At 40.6% G+C, this 19,689-nt stretch overlaps 1 protein-coding gene across 5 annotated transcripts in view; it reads right to left on the bottom strand.

Annotated features, from left to right (window-relative positions):
- The window catches only part of SLC9A9 (solute carrier family 9 member A9), a 667,550-nt gene that overhangs the window by 576,958 nt on the left and 70,903 nt on the right, over positions 1–19,689 (bottom strand). For 3 of the 5 annotated variants that reach the window (XM_029215042.1, XM_029215041.1, XM_029215045.1), the window contains one exon: positions 5,470–5,552. The gene's annotated coding sequence lies outside the window, so the exon portion shown is untranslated. Of the gene's footprint in view, positions 1–5,469; positions 5,553–9,688; positions 9,724–15,759; positions 15,818–19,689 lie in introns of those variants that run through there. The other 2 variants (XM_029215044.1, XM_029215043.1) reach the window with 2 other exon arrangements.

Raw genomic sequence — 19,689 nt, 5'->3', positions numbered from 1 at the left:
CCTCTTCTCAGTCTTTTTAAGGCTGCTTAGTATTCCAATGTAGGGATGTAGTATAATTTATCCAGCCCCTGATCTATTAATAAACATTTAAGATTGTTTCCAATAAAGCTATTAAGAGCAACTCTACAATAGACTTCTACATCTGTCTAAACCATTAGCCAGATTTATCAAGAAAAAAAGGGAGAAGACTCAAATCAATAGATTTAGAAATGAAAAAGGAGGAGTAACAACTGACACTGCAGAAATACAAAGGATCATGAGAGATTACTACAAGCAACTCTATGCCAATAAAATGGACAACCTGGAAGAAATGGACAAATACTTAGAAATGCACAACCTTCTGAGACTGAACCAGGAAGAAATAGAAAATATGAACAGACCAATCACAAGCACTGAAATTGAAACTGTGATTAAAAGTCTTCCAACAAACAAAAGCCCAGGACCAGATGGCTTCACAGGCAAATTCTGTCAAACATTTAGAGAAGAGCTAACACCGATCCTTCTCAAATTCTTCCAAAATATAGCAGAGGGAGGAACATTCCCAAACTCATTCTACGAGGCCACCATCACTCTGATACCAAAACCAGACAAAGATGTCAGAAAAAAAGAAAACTACAGGCCAATATCACCGATGAACATAGATGCAAAAATCCTCAACAAAATACCAGGAAACAGAATCCAACAACACATCAAAACGATCATACACTATGATCAAGTGGGGTGTATCACAGGAATGCAAAGATTCTTCAATATATGCAAATCAATCAACGTGATACACCATATTAACAAATTGAAGGAGAAAAACCATATGATCATCTCAATAGATGCAGAGAAAGCTTTTGACAAAATTCAATACCCATTTATGATAAAAACCCTCCAGAAAGTAGGAATACAGGAAATTTTCCTCAACATAATAAAGGCCATATATGACAAACCCACAGCCAACATTGTCCTCAACGTTGAAAAACTGAAAACATTTCCACTAAGATCAGGAGCAAGACAAGGTTGCCCACTCTCACCACTCTTATTCAACATAGTTTTGGAAGTTTTAGCCACAGCAATCAGAGAAGAAAAGGAAATAAAAGGAATCCAAATCGGAAAAGAAGAAGTAAAGCTGTCACTGTTTGCAGATGACATGATACTATACATAGAGAATCCTAAAGATGCTACCAGAAAACTACTAGAGCCAATCAATGAATTTGGTAAAGTAGCAGGATACAAAATTAATGCACAGAAATCTGTTGCATTCCTATACACTAATGATGAAAAATCTGCAAGTTAAATTAAGAAAACACTCCCATTTACCACTGCAACAAAAAGAATAAAATATCTAGGGATAAACCTACCTAAGAAGACAGAAGAACTGTATGCAGAAAATTATAAGACATGGATGAAAGAAATTAAAGATGATAGAAATAGATGGAGAGATATACCATGTTCTTAGATTGGAAGAATCAACATTGTGAAAATGACTCTACTACCCAAAGCAATCTACAGATTCAATGCAATCCCTATCCAACTACCACTGGTGTTTTTCACAGAACTAGAACAAAATATTTTACAAGTTGTATGGAAACACAAAAGATCCCAAATAGCCAAAGCAATCTTGAGAAAGAAAAACGGAGCTGGAGGAATCAGCATCCCTGATCTCAGACTATTTTATTCCCCCAAATACTGTCTAAATATACATGTCCTCAAGCAGTATATGAGAGTGCCCTTAACAACTAGCCAATGATGAATTGTATCCTTTCTTTAAAAAAAACTCTTCATAATTCATTGGTCTTTTTTCTTCTAGTCATCCATCCATTAATTCATTCATTCAAAAAAAATTTAGTGACGGTCCGCTCTGTGCTAAGCACTGTTCTGAGTGATAGCGATAAAGTTCCTGCTCTCACAGAGGGCTAGGGTGTGAATAAGGTCAGAAATGCATCCAGAACCAGATGGCATGAGGCTTTCTGCACCATGGCGTGTAAGGCCTTTGGATTTCATTTTTAAATGTAAGGAAAGCCATAAAGAAAATTCAGGTAGAGCAATGACATGATCTTGTTTACATTTTTAAAGGATCATTCTACTGCTGGTAGTGAATAGGCAGCAGCATAGGCAGACAAGAGAGGCGTCCATTAGCCTAAATTGCTATGCTTTTGGGCCCAGAAATTGGTAAGTGGTTTGTACAGGGGAGGTGGGGTACAGGAGGTGAGAGATGGACTGTAGATTATTATTTGTAAAACTGTTTTTTTTTTACATAATTATGTTTATTAGCTTCTTATTTGTTATTTTGTTGGAAATATATTCCTGGTTGTCATTTAACTTTTAAATTTGTATACAGTTTTTGATGTACAGATACTTAACAATTCCATGTATCAAATCAATTATTTTAATGCTTCATAATCCTCTCTTGCCCTGAAATTTTCTTTTTTTCTGGTTTATGAAACATGATATTAAAACTCTAATTCTTTTTATCACAGTTTTTTCTGAGGCCTAAAAAGCTCAAGACAAAAGAAAGTGCATGGCAGGTGCTTCTACATTCCAAAGTGGGATGCCTAAACTTCAGTGACTCAGCAGCACTGCAAAGAAATGACAAACACCAGTGTGTGGCCCCTAGCCAACTGTAGAGAAAGGCCTACAAGGACAGATGACGAAAAAGCCAAGGGAGGGTAGCTTTCTTTAGAGAGAGTTGTCAGTGTGGGTCCCACACCTAGTCTGAAGGGAGAAACTGGGGACTCTTCCCTTTCACCACAATCCCAGCTGGGGGCTTCTAGGAGGCCACTGTGAGAGCCTGGTGCATAGTTCCCTGGTATTTGGGAACACAGTGGACCAGAGTAAGACTCAGGTCACTTACCAGTAGTGATCCATGGCCTCAGAAGGCTGTGTTTGGGATGTTATTACAAACAAAAGGGCTTATTTCTTAGGAGCCGATGCAGACAGGCACGGTCATACAGAGGTGTTTAAAAGGGACCTTTGACAGTGACCAATCGTCCTGATTTGTCCAGGCCTGTCAAAGTTTTAGCGCTGAAAGTCTCATATCCTGGGAAAGCGCTCAGTCCCAGGCAAACCAGGGTGGCTGGTCACCTTACACATTGCCCAAGAGTTATGAAAAAAGAGGCAAAACAGCCCTCAGGAGAGGCTAAGGTGGGAGGCAAGAACCAGGCCAGGAGGAACTCTGCCCCTCAGGGGATCTGCAGTGGAATGGATACAGCAGGGGCCTTTTAGGGTAACCACCCCCCACCCCGAAAACTTTTGCATAATAAGAATCCAGCTGTAAACATCTGTGACAGCCAGGGGGAGTGAATATCAGAGGACCTCTGCCTGTCAGTTAGAACTTTCTGCCCCTTACCACTCCTGCTTCTATGACTGAATGTGACTAGAGTGACTTAGTACCTAAAAATGGTTGAATAAATGATGGGACCTATCTGCCCAGGGCAGCTCTCAAGTACACAGGAGAAAAAGGGGCTGAGGTGGCAGGTTTGCCAGGATGGCAGTGAGAAAGTATGCAAGTGATGTCGCCTCCCCTCTTCCAACGTCACAGTCACAGTGAGTCACAGGGAGATGGGGGTCTCACTGGATTCTTCCCCACCCAGAAGCCAGTTTTGCAAGGGTGCATTTGTCAAGTTCTAGATCTTCTTTTCTACGTTTGTATATTAAGCTCTGTTTAGAGCTATATTTGATTCCTTGTTGATTCTTATGGAAATGTGCTATTTCAATTATTGGAATTTTATTGTATGTAGTCGCATGTTTAGGCTTCAAGAAAAGCTTTGGAAAAATCTTACAAATTCTCAATACTCAGCCCATTGGGATTTTACCTGAGATTGTATTAAAATACATTAATCTTATGAGAACTGACATTTTATTTATTTTTAAAAAAATATTTATTTATTTATTTGGCTGTACTGGGTCTTAGTTGCAGCACGCAGGATCTTCGTTGTGGCATGTGGGATCCAGTTCCCTCACTGGGGATTGAACCCTGGTCCCCTGCATTGGGAGAGTGGCATCTTAACCACTGGACCACCAGGGAAGTCCCTGACGAGACCCGACATTTTAAAAAGCACGGTCTTTCCAAACTGTCCAGATTTAAATGATGGCTTTACCACTCGCAAGTTATGTGGCCACCAGCAAGCTAGTCTCAAGGCTCAGTTTCCTCATTTATAAAATAAGGCTAATAATCATACCTACTTCAGAGAGTTGTGGTGAGAGTTAAAGTGAGTTAATAAATGTAAAATGCTTAGAAAAGTGTCTAACATGTAGTTAATGGTATATATTTGCTATATTATTGTTGTTGTTATCATTGTTACCATCATCACCAATATCATCATCATCCAGAGACAAAGTATGTATGGTTGCTTTATACAGGGCCAACTTAGCTAAGCTGGAACTATGCTTCACTTTCCTCTCCTGTGTGGTTCTGTTAGCGTTGGCCAAGAGAAATGTGCACAAGATTTGAAGAGAAGAAATGAAGCAGCATCTGGACCTATGGCTCTACCAGTTAATGCCGGACCTCCTCCTCCAGCTCTCAGAATCAGCTTCATGTGCCAGGTTCACACTGAGGTTGGAGGTGATAAGAAGAAGAAATGCAATTTCCAGTCTTTCCCTGCTCTCCCCCACTTAAGGCCATCTTTCTTTCCCATTTGCCAGCTCTGCTGACATGAGGCCAGCACCAGATGCAGAAACAACTGCTGCACATTGATTTCTCAACTAGTTCCCACAGTTGTGTAAGGTCCACTCCTTGAATAAATCCCTGACTCTCATCACTCATAATGGTTCTGCTTCATTGACAGAACCCGGACTGGTAAAATGTCTCTCCATTTATTCAATTTTTTTCTTTATACCTCTCAGTAAAATATTGTAGTTTTCATCATGTATGCTTTACACATTTCTTGATAGGCTTATTCTTAGCTATTTTATGTCTTTTGTTGACATTGAGAATGGGATCCTTTGTTTCCATATCGTGTCTTCTAATAGGTAAACTTAGAGAAATTAATGTTTCGTATATTTTATATGATATCTGGGCACTGTAGCAAACTCTTATCAGTTCTAGAAGTTTTTTCAGGTACTCTTTACACCACTTAGGAAAGGAGAAAGTACTGGAAGTACTATAACTATGCCCTTCACCCTTAGGCATATTTCAGCCTGTTCCACGATAACTCCTTTATGTTCCTTTTCCATTCTTCCTTCTTTTTCACCCTGGCAGGAAGTGTTTCTCCCTCCTCCGTTCTTCAGCAAGAATCTCAAGCTTTTTTCAGTTGTTCTTTGGAAAATGGTGTTTATAAAACTCTCTCATGATATTCCCCTGCTGTGAAATAAAAAGCAACTACCCTCCAGACTCCCAATTTCTCCCAGTTTTACCCAGCCCTTGGAATGGATTATCCAGTTCAGCCCACATTAAAAAGCCCTTAGTGTTTCTTTTCAGCCAGTGATAATCAGATCAAATTGCAGACTTGAAATGTAAATGACCCTGAATCTGAATGAACTCACCCCTGGTGAAATTTCAGCCCCACAGAAAATTGGGTCTGCTTCAGTCGGAAGATCCAGTACTGAGCCGAAAGAAGACAAGAAGGCTAAAAAAGGGGACAAAGATTAAATAAGCAAATCATAAACACTTAAGAAAAAGAATAATTTTCCTCAGTCCATGAGCCTATTAAAAATTCAGTTCTTAATGACTGGAACACAACAGCACTGCTTACATAAAAAGGGCTATTCTTCATACACAGCTCCTCTTAGCTGAATCACTGAATCACACAACACAAATCATACTTTAAAATGTTGTAAGTTAAAAAAAAGAATAAATGGTTTTGCTGAATGAAAGTACTGTGCTTCCTTTAAAAGAGATGGAAGCAAAAACCTTTCTATTCACTGGGACCATGGGCCAAATCAGGCCCAATACTTTTTATTGCATGGGTTGCAGGCTAGAAATGGTTTTTCTTTTATATTTTTAAATTGTTGAAAAAGAAAAAAATCAAATAATATTTTATGACATATGAAAATTATATGAAATTCAAATTTCAATGTTATTAAAAGATAAACTGATTCATATTAAAAATTTTAAGAGTTTATTCGAACAAAAATTGATTCAAATGGGGCACTGCCAAACCAGAAGTGGTAAGGACAGCTCTGCTGACAGGAGCTCAGGAAAGACTTTTATAGAAAAGAACGTGGAAGCAAAGAAAGGAAATTATTGATGGGTACAGCTTAAAGCCTAGTTGGCTGTTTGCGACTGGTTGGCCTTAGGTTTCAATTTCGTACATTTGTGGTATTTATAGGCTTAGATTTGGGTTTGCTTGTGTAGGCAGTCACAGCATTAGGGCTACCTCAGCCTAATGGCTTCCTTGCTTAATTAATTTAACAGTCTTCATAATACAATTTCATTCAACACAGCCACACTCATTTATTTACATGTTGTCTACGGCTAGTTTCACGTTACAACCGGAGCTGAGTTGTTGCAACAGAGTATGGCCTAAAATGCTTGCTATCTGGTCCTTTACAGACAAAGTTTGCTGACCCCTGGGTAGACTAGTTTCAAAACCTTGGCACTATTGATATTTTGGACCACTCCCTAACCACCCTTCCATCCCTTATGAAAAAACATCTCCGGACATTGCCAAATGTCCCCTGCAGGGCAAAAATCCCTCCTGGTTGAGAACTGTCACAGACCAAGCCCACTGGGGACTGAGGTGGGGGGAATAAGATGGAATCTAGGTGATAAAATCTTACACCTAAGTTATGGATTAGCATCCCCAGCACAGAACCACTGCGCCCCATACCCCAACTTGGCAGACCATGTGCAGAAGCACTGCCCACAACACTGCAGTTCAAGGTGGCAACTGCATGCTGTGTGCAGAGATGCTGTGCCCAATACTTCAGTCTGGAGCACTGTGAGCAACATGACTGCAAGGACCCATAGGAACTCCATCCATCCCTCCCTCCGTAGCAGAGAACCCTATAAAGAAGCCCTGCCAACATGTGCTCTAGAGAACACGTACTCTAGAGTCAAGCTCGCACCTCTCCATTCTTTGATCAAAGGATAAAGCTTTCCTTTGCTTCTGAATGGAGCTTGATCTCATTCTATTTACTTGATTGACACTGGGCAGAAGAATGCTTCTTGGGGGCCGACTCAGACTCAGACAGGTCGGTAACAGAACGACTGCTGTAAATGATGAAAACACCCCCCCCATCCCAGTAATTTTCACAAGGCTATTAGGATGATTCAGGTTGCTAAAGACAAAAAGGAGGAAGGGAAGGGAAGGGAAAGAAAAAGGAAAATGTTACTTTATCCCTTGCTGAGTTTTTTAAATACTATTTTTAACTTTAAAACTCCCCAAGCAAAAAATGTATAATAGTGTTTAAAAATACAACTCACGTGGACTCTAGGTATGCAGAGATTGTAAAGTTACTTTTGGTTCTCAAGACATCAGCCTTCCTCTTAGCAGCCCCATTAATATAATGTAGCACCTCCTACTTGCAAAGACTTCTTACATGTTAATTTTCTGAAAAACTTTCAGTTGTATGTGGAAGTTGCTACACATTTATTTTGCTACAGGCCCTGGGCCTTATTTCTTTAGGTTCCAGAAAGTTCTGTTATGAAAGAGAATTTCCCCAGTCCCTTCAGTGAGAATTCACGCTGTGGAGAGTATTTTCCCTCAGATTCTTTTTGGTTTAACTTTGTTGAAACTTTCCTGACTTCAGCTAACCCTTGCTGTGACCTCAAAGACCAGCTTCCCACCTGTCTCTTGGGGTCCCAGATTGAGTTTAGCCTGGCATTTCTGGAAACTGTGCAGTGGGCTCAGTAGCAGCCTGTTTCCCTGAGGACTAAGGGCCTCCTGAGGGAGAACTCATGCTGAGGGAAGTAGATGCCAGACACAGGGGGCTTAGCCAGGAACACCTGAAGGGAGAGAAGACTGTGAACACAGTGAGTCGTCTGCCATGCACATTTGTCTCTGGGTCCAGTCCCCACCTGACTGGGAGGGACTCATGTCCCTAAAATAAACCCAGAAGAGCTACCACCCTAAACCATCATAAGACACTGGGCACTTGTCTGTCTAAATAACAAATTTTGACACCTAAAAAGGGTTAAATTTTCTATTTTAATTTTCAAAAAGCTAAAAACATAATTCTTATACCAATATAGTGAGCATGTGTCAAATAATTTTTTAATTCCATAATGAAGGAACTAACATCTGTTTTGAAAAGCTGGTTCAAAATAGAACATGAGAAACTAATACAATAGATCCTCATTACTCACAGATTCCATATTTGCAAATTTGTCTACTCACTAAAATTTATTTGTAATCCCAAAATCAAGCCTTGCAGCACTTCCGTGGTCATTTGTGGAGTGTTACAGGCCACACAGAGGTCATGTGCAGAGAGGCAAAAAATTTGAGTCTCCCAACATATAAGCTCCCAGCCAAGGTCAAATAACTGCATGCTCTGCCTTCTTGTTTCAGCTCTCATATTGTAAATAAGTGTCCTTTTTGAGGTCTATTTATTGCCACTTTTTTTGCATTTTTCTTGGTGATTTTACTGTTCAAAATAAGTCCTACATGCAGTGTTGGGATTCTATCTATTGCTTCTAAGCTCAATAAAGCTGTGATATGCCTCACAGAGAAACTCTGTGTGTTACATAAGCTTCGTTCAAGCACGAATTATGGTGCTGCTGGCTGTGAGCTCAATGTTAATGAATCAACGGCATATACCAAATAAGTTGCCCTTTAAGCAGAAACACATATAAATCAAGGTTAAATACTGATTAAAATGTGACCAGAAGCTTGAAGGAACCTAACCCTGTACTCCCTCTAGGAGCAATGGTTCAGTATTCACTAATTCAGAGTTCAGAGTGACCTTATAGAACATAACTACAACAAACAATGAACATCAATTGTATATATATTCAGAGGAAAAAAAAGAATGCTGGAATAAATTTCAAAGTTAGATTTTAAAAAATGGTCAGTGACTACTAGGACAATAAAGCTTTTGTACTAGACAGAAATCATTGGCAGTTTATCAATCTTCTGTAAGTTAACATCCAACTTTACATAGTCTAAGAATATCAATAGTAAATAGAAAGTCGAACAAAGTTATAGTCCCCTGGAGCACCAGCTGGCCCTTAATCAGGCTTGGTAGGCAATGCTCTAGAGTACAGGGTTCCTCAGCCTTGGCACTACTGGCACTTTGGGCTGCATAATTTGGATAACTGTCATGGGGGGGGTTATTCCGTGGTCTGCATAATGTTCTGCAGAATCTCTGCCTCTTCCTACTGGACACCAGTAGCACCTTCCCTCCCAGTCATAACAATTAAAAGTGTTTCCAGATATTGCCAAATGACCCTGGGGGACAAAATTGCCCATGGTTGAGAATCACGTGTCTAGTAAGATTTTGAAAAAAGCACACAGTTACCTGTTGCCTTTTCTTCTGTTTTAGATTTTTTTCTTAATATATTCATAAAAAGAGGGAGAAAGATATACTTTTACCCCTGCAACACACAGGTTTGAAACTTTAAAACATGTACCATAATTTGTAGTTATGTATATAATACTTCACTAGTTATATTCTGTCTCACCCATGGTGGTAAATGAAGCACAGTGCCAGGAACACAGAAGACATTCAATAAACATTTCCAGTAGGAAGTCATGAAGTTTGAAGGTTTCAGGATCTAAGCTTGGTGTGAAGTATGGTATTTGGGGATGGAGAGGACAGGTACCTTAGGAGAGACAGTCTTACTGAAGCTGAATTATAGTTGCCCACAGGAGGTATCTGCCTGCCATCTCCCAGAAGCACTGGAGGGCTGCAATCTGAAAGGGATGAGACCCTGAATGAGCAGGAAAGGAGAGATCTAGTGGAAATTTAACTTCATTTATAGAACAAGCTGCTAAGCCCTGGGGGATTAGGTGATACTGACATCAGCCAGTGATACTGTCCCAAGGATGGCTCTATGAAAGTCATATGGTCTTCCAGAGATCAGAATTTGGAGATGGAATGGGTACAATTCCTGGCTCCTCCACTGATTAACTGAACCTCTCAGAGCTTGATTTCTCCATCTATAAAATGGAAATAATAATAGTGCTGCTATGAACTGAAATGTTGTCTTTCAAAATTCATATATTGAAACCCTAATGCCCAGTGTGATTGTATTAGAAGATGGGGCCTTTGGGAGATAATTAGGTTAGATGAGGTCATAAGGGTGGGGCCCTCATAATGGGATTAGTGCCCTTATAAGAAGAGATACCAGAGAACTTGCTCATTCTCCCTATCCAAATGCACCAAAGAAAGGCCATGTGAGGACACAGGGAGAAGGTGGCTGTCTGCAACCCAAAGAGAGAGCTCTCATCAAACATCAACCCTGATGGCACCTTGATTTTGTACTTACAGCCTCCAGAACTGTGAGAAATAAATTCTTGTTTAAGCCACCCAGTTTATTGTATTTTGTTATGCCAGTCTGAGTTAAAACAAGTATCGACCTCATAGCATTACTGTAGGAATTAAATGAGAAATATATGCACATTTCCTAGCACAGTGTCTAAGAATTCTCTACATCTTAGCAAATGGCAAATATAAGAACTCTCTACAGTTTAACCAAAAAAGACAGAACCTGAAATGACAGTGGATAGAGGCTGACTTGGAATTGCCCCCTATACACAGTATCCCTTTCCTGTTTTGGATCCCATGGTGCATTTACAGCAGCAAAAGCTGATATTTTTACTATTTTGAAATTAGAACTGTGAAGCAATACCAGTCCCCCGTATGCAGTTTGGTTATTTTTATAGCTATCAATTTCTATAACTACCAAAAATGTATCAGGCCCAATCTATAATAATAGATAAATAATAATCTAGTGTTGCACTTTTGAAGGGGTGCTGCATGTTGTATTCCATTTATGCCACACCTAATAGAACACCCAATAGAGCCATATATTATGTGACTTGACAGTTCATCTATGTGTAGAAAGTGAGGAGCTGGGGCCACTGCACAAATAATGTAAAGCTTAGTCTGAGACTAAACTTGGCAAGCTCTGTGTCAAATAGTTGTGTGGTCTGGACACAGCAGGATATGAATTAATGATCCAGTGTGAACACTACACTTTAATAATAGGGACGTTTTCCACTTTCTTTCACAGTGGTTTATCTCACTGTCAATACCTGATAAGTATTTATAAACCTTATTTATGTCACCTTCTCTTTCTACTCTCAGGTCCTTTAAGTATAATGACCAACTCCCTTCATGTTTCTGTGAAAATGGCCAGAAAATAATTCAGAAAACAAACATTATTCTTGGCTATGCTTAGAACTTCAGTCAATAAAGAACAGGCCAAAGCCAAAATGAAGTGTAATTTTGAATGGACAAAGTAGAGCATTATATGAAATATTCCAGATACTCTGGAGATTTCCCTGACAAGTTTCTCAGAAGACACTTTGTCCCAATAAACACGTTATTTGGGTAAGTGTGTGGAAAAAAAGTTTGTTTATAACATTTGGAGAGTAAACATTTCTGATTGAGAACTTTTGTTTTAAACATCTTGGCCATTTATACAAAATGGCCTTTTGTTTGGGAGAATTGAGGAACAATAGTAATTTTTGCAAAAGTTTTCCTCTGTTGCTTAAATGAAAACGTGTTTATAGAAGTGCAGCAGCTCAGTGTAGCCCTAAGGTCTAGATAAAATGGAGGTCAGCTGAACTGGGGTACCAGGTCCCCTCGCTCATAACCTCAAAACAGCTGTGCTGGCAGTGCTGGATGGGCAGAGTCATGGGCATGATCTTGGCCTCCTACCCCAGTCCTCTTCCAGAGCTAAATCACAGGGCTTATAAGTGACCTTTTGAAGTACTCTCCCTGTGGCCTTGGAAAGATGTACAGGTATAAAGAGAAGGGTTAGTGCCCTAAGCCAATCCCTGAAAGCAACTTAGTCAATGAAGCATGTTGGAATTTTACCCTGTAGCCCCAGATGTGCAAGAATGTCATTTTCTTTATTCAAATCATAATTCAATCTCCGTCTTGATTGGTCAGAGCTGTTGGAAAATTCAATCTCAGGATTATTAGGTCCACTCACCAGGGTCATGGGAAAGTCCTGGGGATCTTACACAGAGAGGAACATTTCAAAGGGTGAGAAGCAGCCAGGAGTTCAATCCCTTTGTTATGTGCGTTAGCAAAGCCCACGTGTCCTTTGAGGGCAGGGGCACTGCTCCTCTTTGGGAGAAGGCAGGAGACTCTGATGCAAGCCATTGTCTGACATCTAGTAGGTCTCAGGTCCCTGGGGCCTCTGACGCCTTCTCAGCCTGAGGAAATTGTTTTCCTTTCTTATGCTGCTTCTGAAGTATTCTTAGGACACTCTCCTTCCTACCTTACCTCTCTCACGGGGGTTCTCTAAGTGTGATTTTGAGAGCAGCAGCAGCAGTACTGGGGGAGCTTGTTAGAAATGGAAATTATCAGAATCTCGATGTAGACGACCAGAAGGAAGTGTTTTAACAAATCCTCCACGTGACTCTGATTTGAGGCTACATTTTGAGAAAGACTGACCTAGTACAATGCATTCAATTAACTCAAAGTTTTGAAAGCAAGAACTTAGGTAATTTCTGGTTTTAGCCTTCAATATAGCACCCCACTCCAACTCAAGGCCACGGAAGGAATAGGCCTGGCTATAATCAAAAAATAAACACTCAGCATAACACATAAGTGTCTTGCACAGCAAAGGATCTGAATAGACATTTTTCCAAAGAAGACATACGGATGGCCAACAGCCATATGAAAAGACATTCATCATCACTAATCATCAGGGAAATACTAATCAAAGCCGCAGTAAGACATCACCTCACACCTATTAGAATGGCTATTATTAAAAAGACAAAAGGTAACAAGTGTTGGCAAGGAGGTGGAGAAAAGGGAACACTTGTGCACTGTTGGTGGGAATGTAAATTGGTGCAGCCACTATGGAAAACAGTATGGAGATCCCTCAAAAAATTAGAAATAGAACTACCATATGATCCAGCAATTCCACTTCTGGGTATTTATCCAAAGAAAATTGAAAACACTAACTCAAAGAAATATATGGGGCTTTCCTGGTGGCGCAGTTGTTGAGAGTCCGCCTGACGATGCAGGGGACACGGGTTCGTGCCCCTGTCCGGGAGGATCCCAGATGCCGCGGAGCGGCTGGCCCGTGAGCCATGGCCGCTGAGCCTGCGCGTCCAGAGTCTGTGCTCCACAACGGGAGAGGCCATGACAGTGAGAGGCCCGCGTACCACAAAAAAAAAAAAAAAAAAAAGAAATATATGCATCCCCATATTCACTGCAGCATTACTTACAATAGCCAAGATGTGGAAACAAACTAACTGTTCATCTGTCGATGGATGAATGGATAAAGAAAATGTGGTATATATAAAAGAGACAGTATTCAAGCATAAAAAAGAATAACATCTTATCCTGAAGGCATTATACTAAGTGAAATAAGTCAGACAGAGAAAGACAAATCCTGTGTGATCTCAATTATATGTGGAATCTAAAAACAAGTGAGCTCATAGATATAGATTTCAGATTGGTGATTACCAGAGGTGGGGCATGGGAGGTGGGCAAAATTGGTGAAGGTTGTTAAAAGGTACAAACTTCTAGTTATAAAGTAAAAAACTCATGGGTATGTAACACAAAATATGGTGACCATAGTTTGATATACCATATTACACATTTGAAAGTTGCTAAGAGAGTAGATCTTAAAAGTTCTCATCACAGGGAAAAAAACCCTCTGTAACAATGTATGGTAAAGGATGGTAACTAAGCTTAATGTGGTGATCATTTCCCAATACATACAGACATTGAATCATACTGTATATCTGAAACTAATAAAATATTATATTTCAATTATATCTCAATTAAATAAATAGATGCTCAAAAACTTTTAGAGAATAAAAAACAAAAACATAAGCACCTCTCTGATTTTTCTGAAATTGGAAAACAAAAACACAAATGAATATCTCAGTAAATATTTTAATAAATTATCTGGCCACAAGGATTAACTTTAACGATAATAGATTTCTGAGCAAGCAAGTTCCAGGAACAATGAGATGTGGTAGAGTTGGGGTGATCTGGGGTCAGGAAGAGTCTAGGAAAGTGAGATAATAGATGAAGGAAAGGTGCTACATCAACTATGGGGAAGAAAAATGTCATTTTCCTGGACCAGCATGAAATTCTAGAGAAGCTGGTCATCAAAACCTTTATTTCCGGGCTTCCCTGGTGGCGCAGTGGTTGAGAGTCCACCTGCCGATGCAGGGAACACGGGTTCGTGCCCCGGTCCGGGAAGATCCCACATGCCGCGGAGCGGCTGGGCCCGTGAGCCATGGCCGCTGAGCCTGCGTGTCCAGAGCCTGTGTTCCGCAGCGGGAGAGGCCACAACAGTGAGAGGCCCGCGTACGGCAAAAAAAAACAGAAAAAAGAAAAACCAAAAAACCTTTATTTCCAAAAGTGAGGCCTCAGGATAGCTCTGCAGTGGTGATCATAAAAAGGCAGTGACTTACACTGCTCAAAAACAAAGTGCAAAACATAAGAAGCCCTGACTGTCCTGAGGCTGTAACAGACAAATTTCCACTCTTCCCTTTCTGCATGTGAATGCAGTTGTATCTGCATATGTGGCCACTTAGCTATGGGCTACTGAGTCCCAGGCCTCTTTGCATCCAGGTGTGACAATGGAGTGTGAACAGAAATGATGTCACTCCAGACCTGGGCCTTATAAATAGCCTCCTTCCCACTTTTCCTTTCTGTGAACTGGAACAGGTTGGTGCTTGTGATCCACCTTTGACCATACAAATGAGGGTGACAACCTACAGTGGAAGCCAGAGGGAAGGAAGCTGGGTCCCTGAATAGCCATATGGTGCATAGCAGCTCAGCAACACACCCTCGGCCACAAGATAAGAGAAATAATTTTCTTTAATCCCCTAGTTTATTGGTTTCTTTGTTATAGCAACTTAGATTTTCATGTAACTAATAGAAAAATCAAGGTCCCATGTGAAAAATCAAGGCAATGGTTAGAATTCATTGAAGCCCAATAACACCAAAGCCCACACAGCAGGTGCTTCATAAATAGTTACTAAATGAACAAGTGTGGCACCATGAGGAGCTGTTGGGGCAAGAGATGCCAACCGTCTCATAAAATAATCTGCCTGAAAGTAAATCTAAGTGGTGGGTTGCCATCTACAGTGAGAAGAACAAACAGCACACAAACAGCAGCAGTGGGTTAAAATCAAGTGGGCATCTTTTTGTGTACAATGTAGAAATGATTGCTAATTATACAGCAGTCACTTAAGTGATTTGCAGAGAGTAATCACAGTCACTGTCATTTTCCAAAACAAAAGAGTTATACACGCACAGACATATACAGACAGGTAAATTCTCCTTTTAACAAGTTTGATGAGACATCGAGATTGCTATTCTGTTCATGGTCCATAAAAAAATGAAAAGCCACTGCTACAATATGCAGATTGAATACAAAGTAGCTTTTTACGTACTCTGTAAAGGCAGTTTTTGGTAGTATATGGCATATAACTCCAACTCCATTTGCTGAACCTTTGGAGGGCCTACTATGTTAGAAGTATTGCAAAGAAAAATTCAAAGATACCAACAAAAACATTAATAAAGATATCAGAGGGAGAGAATGTTATATAAAACAGAGGTTTACATTTCTAAGAAATGGCAATTAAGGAGTGCCTGAACCACTCTGGCTATGTCGAAACTTTCTGTGGTGTCTGTGATTAATGCCTATCATAGAAGTTGTTCCGACACTTAAATAAAATAACATACCTAAGGTACACGGTGAATTAAATGAGCTCCAGAAAATGCTAGTTCCTTTCTTCATACCCTGTAATATAGTTTTTTTAAAAAAAAATAAATTTATTTATTTATTTTTGGCTGCGTTGGGTCTTCGTTGCTGTGCGCGGGCTTTCTCTAGTTCCGGTGAGCGAGGGCTACTCTGTTGTGGTGCGCAGACTTCTCATTGCGGTGGCTTCTCGAGCACGTGCTCTAGGCATGTGGGCTTCAGTAGTTGTGGCACACGGGCTCAGTTGTTGTGGCTCGCAGGCTTTAGAACACAGGCTCAGTAGCTGTGCTGCATGGGCTTAGATGCTCCACGGCATGTGGGATCTTCCCGGACCAGGGCTGGAACCCGTGTCCCCTGCATTGGCAGGCGGATTCTTAACCACTGCGCCACCAGCGAAGTCCCATACCCTATAATATAGTATCTTAAAAACTTGAAATAATTTTCAAAATGTTTCATTGGTGATTTGTTCTACAGCCATAAAAATAGTTTTACCTATCTCAAGCCCAACGTATATGCTTATGTTAACACACACGCTCCATCCAGAGCAAGTAAAGAGTAAGGCATTTTGCAAACCAAAGGATAATTGGCTACGATGGATATCAGGGTTTTCTGATGTAAGCCAGAAAACTCCACTCTGGTTATTTATGCTGACAGCTGACTTACTGGAAGGAACTCTAGTAGCTTAAGGATCCACAAAAAGCTACAAAATGATTGCTCATTTACATTTTTGCCTAATCATGGGGGCAGCTGTTATAATGTCACTGCTGGCGTGGCCACCTTGGGACATGAGATATGGCCTTAAATAATCTTCAGTGGTTTCCTTGACTACTTCCTAGTGCCAGAGCCACTTTCTGTACCACACCAGAGCTGCTGGGCCCTCATGCTCTCAGGCCTGAGCCACTTGCCTGGCTTCCTAGACACATAGCTCCAGAGATGTAGCATGCTGTTTCTATGGTGATAAACCTTTGCTGCAAACATCATCACATCTCCTATTACCATCTACCTTATCAGTCTCCACTGAGATGGGATTAGGTGTTGTATGTCCAAAGCAGCTCCAGGGCCAGTCCAATCTGTCCACACATACTGAGCCTTCCCCAGAGCTGCCCCTGAGGGCAGGTTATCACAACCGAAAAGTGCAGGAGATTTAACACCCAAATGAGGAGGACTTTGATCTACAGGAGATGGAAGATAGGAAGAAGCTGACAGGTAATTCTTCCTCTTCTCTGCCGCTGCTGGGCTGTTCTGAGACAGACCTCCGTGCACATACTGTGGTCATATCTCACATAACTGAGCTACCAATGGTGTCTTCTTGAAAAGCTGTGGCCAGATCTGTAATGCATCACTTGGTATTTTCTTTCCCTCCTGCTCTGCTTCACTTCCCTTTTCCTTCTCACTCTTGTTTCCCTGGCAAGCAAAAAAACTTGGCATCTAGGGTTTTCTTCCAGGCCCTTTTATTGAGGGAACAAGTGTTATGTCAGTGTCACAACCTTAACTTTCAAATTTCCAGGCTGGAGCAGTCAGTTGGTTGATATTGGGCTACAATGCTCATGTCCCACGCCAGTGAGCTGGGAAAAGGCACTTCTGCCTCACCTATGATGCTGTGGTGAGAGGTGGGGGTCCTGCTTCTCATCTATTTGGAATTAACCCCAAACAGGAAAAGTGTTTGGATTCTGAACAGTCACAGAGGTGACACATTTCCCCTCTGAACCAGCTTGGCCTTCGTAGTTCCCTCCCCTCCCCTGGGTTTCCCCATGTGGGGTGTCTTCCCTCTATGCAGCATCACCCCGAGGTATCTCCTCCACTTTCACCTCCTGACCCTGCCAAATCAGTTTTCACCTGTTCTAGACTCTCTGCTTCTGATACGCTTGTTGTTCCCATTTTCCTCATTAGACCAAATATTCCAGATTGACCCATTCTTACTAGCTTCCCTCATTCCCAGATTCAGAATTCATTTCTCCTTTGTATTTCATAGTCCACAGGCCAACCAGCTAGCTCTCACACGTAGCCCTGGCATTGGTCCCTTGTCTCGGTTAGCATTCCAGTTCTTTGCTGCCTGAAAAGTAGGAGTAGATGGTTTCAGGTATAAATAGAAAATGCTGGACATCTTACATCTTTCAGGACAGAGGAAGATTAAGCCAGATTCAGCAAGGATCCAATTCTTTGGATTTGCACAAGGTGACCAGACATCTCATCCTTTTTTTTTAAAAGAAGTGTCCAGGGAAAAGTCTTAGACTGCTTTCAAAGGGGACTTTCTGATAACTGTAGATGCACTAGACTATAGTGTCTATGTAGTCATCTATATTGCTGCCCAGTATGGTGAAAATATACACTGTGTGTGATTGTTTAAAAACATCATTCATTCATGCAAACAGAAGTGGTAATGTTCTCTTTAGCCGGTCCTAACCTGTGCTGATTAGCAGGTTCTCACTCTCAAATACTTCTGGGGATTTCCAAGGTACGCTAATGTACTGCATCTTTCTCTCATGACCACAGATGCTGTGTACGGTTATGCAGGTCTGTAATGTATAGGGGAACCACACATAAAGGGGAATCATTCCCACTGCGGACACCATAGAGTTATTACAACACTTTTTCTGGCAGATAGACGTAAAGTGTTTTGTTTTAGCTAACTAAGGTATCAAGAGTTTAGCTAAGCTACTCCATAGTATTGTTGCCTCAGCATCCATTTTGTTCAGCCAAGCAGCCTGCAGTAACCTTAAATGGACACTAGCCCTGTCATACAAGTACATGCCCCAGATAGCAGCCAGTAGAATCAGAAGCAAAAGTCAGTTCCCGATAAGACTTCCCCAACAGCCCACGTGATCAAGCCCCCTGCCTCCCAGTGCCTGCTTGCCTTATGCACCCCTTAGATAAGACCCTCATGGACTCACAAAAACGCAGCTCTTTTGGTTTGAATTGGTCAATCTGTCCCTTACTTGGGAACCCCAAAGCACTCCACCAGTGCTTAATAAAGGCATGTGCCCAAGGTCCTGTCTCTTTCTCTCTGACTTGACCTCCCCATGTGGCCCCTTGAGATGTCCTGGGCACTTCCTCCAGGACCTATGAGTAATAACCTCTATTTCAGTTTCTCTTGGGTCTGTTGTTGAACTGCAACTCATCATCCAGAACCCTGGGCTGCACTTAACAAATGTTCATTTGTTTACATAAGTAAACAAATTAGATTAGATCAATTTCCTGGCAAAGGTAAGTAAGGGGTACTGAAAAATGGGCACCTTCTTCTAATTTTTACAAGGGTGCCATAAGAGCTAGTGGCAGCTCTTCTTTTTCCCCATACAATTTATTTGGGCTGGTTTAGGCATTCTCTTTAAAAAAAAATTGTTCCAGCAGGGGTCTCTCTACGCATATGGTACAAAAAATTCTTAGATGTTGGAATGGAATATTTTCATTTTGCTTACCAATCTTACAATGTAAACGGATGTGGTTGCAAAATATATCAAAACTCTTTTCTTACACTATTAGAAAGCCATTGAAAATAATATAGTAAAATTTATTCCACTATATTATAATATAGTGTATTATAATATATAATATAGTGTTCCATATCGTGATTTGGATGATTAAACAGGTATGTTCACTATGTGATAATTCATCAAGCAATGCATTTACAATATGATTTTTAGGTAGTTTTCTGTTTATATATTATACTTCACAAAAAGTTTTATTTTTTTAAGATATAATCCATAATTTGACTTCTATTTGCATGTTCTCTCACTTTTTTGTTTCATTTCTTAAGTATCTAGAATATTAGAAATTGGCTATTTTATTTATTCATTTAATTGAATTTTATACACATTTTATAAATTATGATGCTTGGTGTATGTGTTGGTAGAAAAATATGGAAAAATTAAAACATAGCTGTAGTATTAAAAAGAAAAATGCAACTTGTTTGAGAG

Source organism: Monodon monoceros, unplaced genomic scaffold (genome assembly GCF_005190385.1).
Source record: "Monodon monoceros isolate NGI ecotype Baffin Bay Population unplaced genomic scaffold, NGI_Narwhal_1 Super_Scaffold_11, whole genome shotgun sequence".
In the NCBI taxonomy this organism is placed as follows: Eukaryota; Metazoa; Chordata; class Mammalia; order Artiodactyla; family Monodontidae; genus Monodon; species Monodon monoceros.
This window is presented reverse-complemented; position numbering and strand designations above follow the sequence as displayed.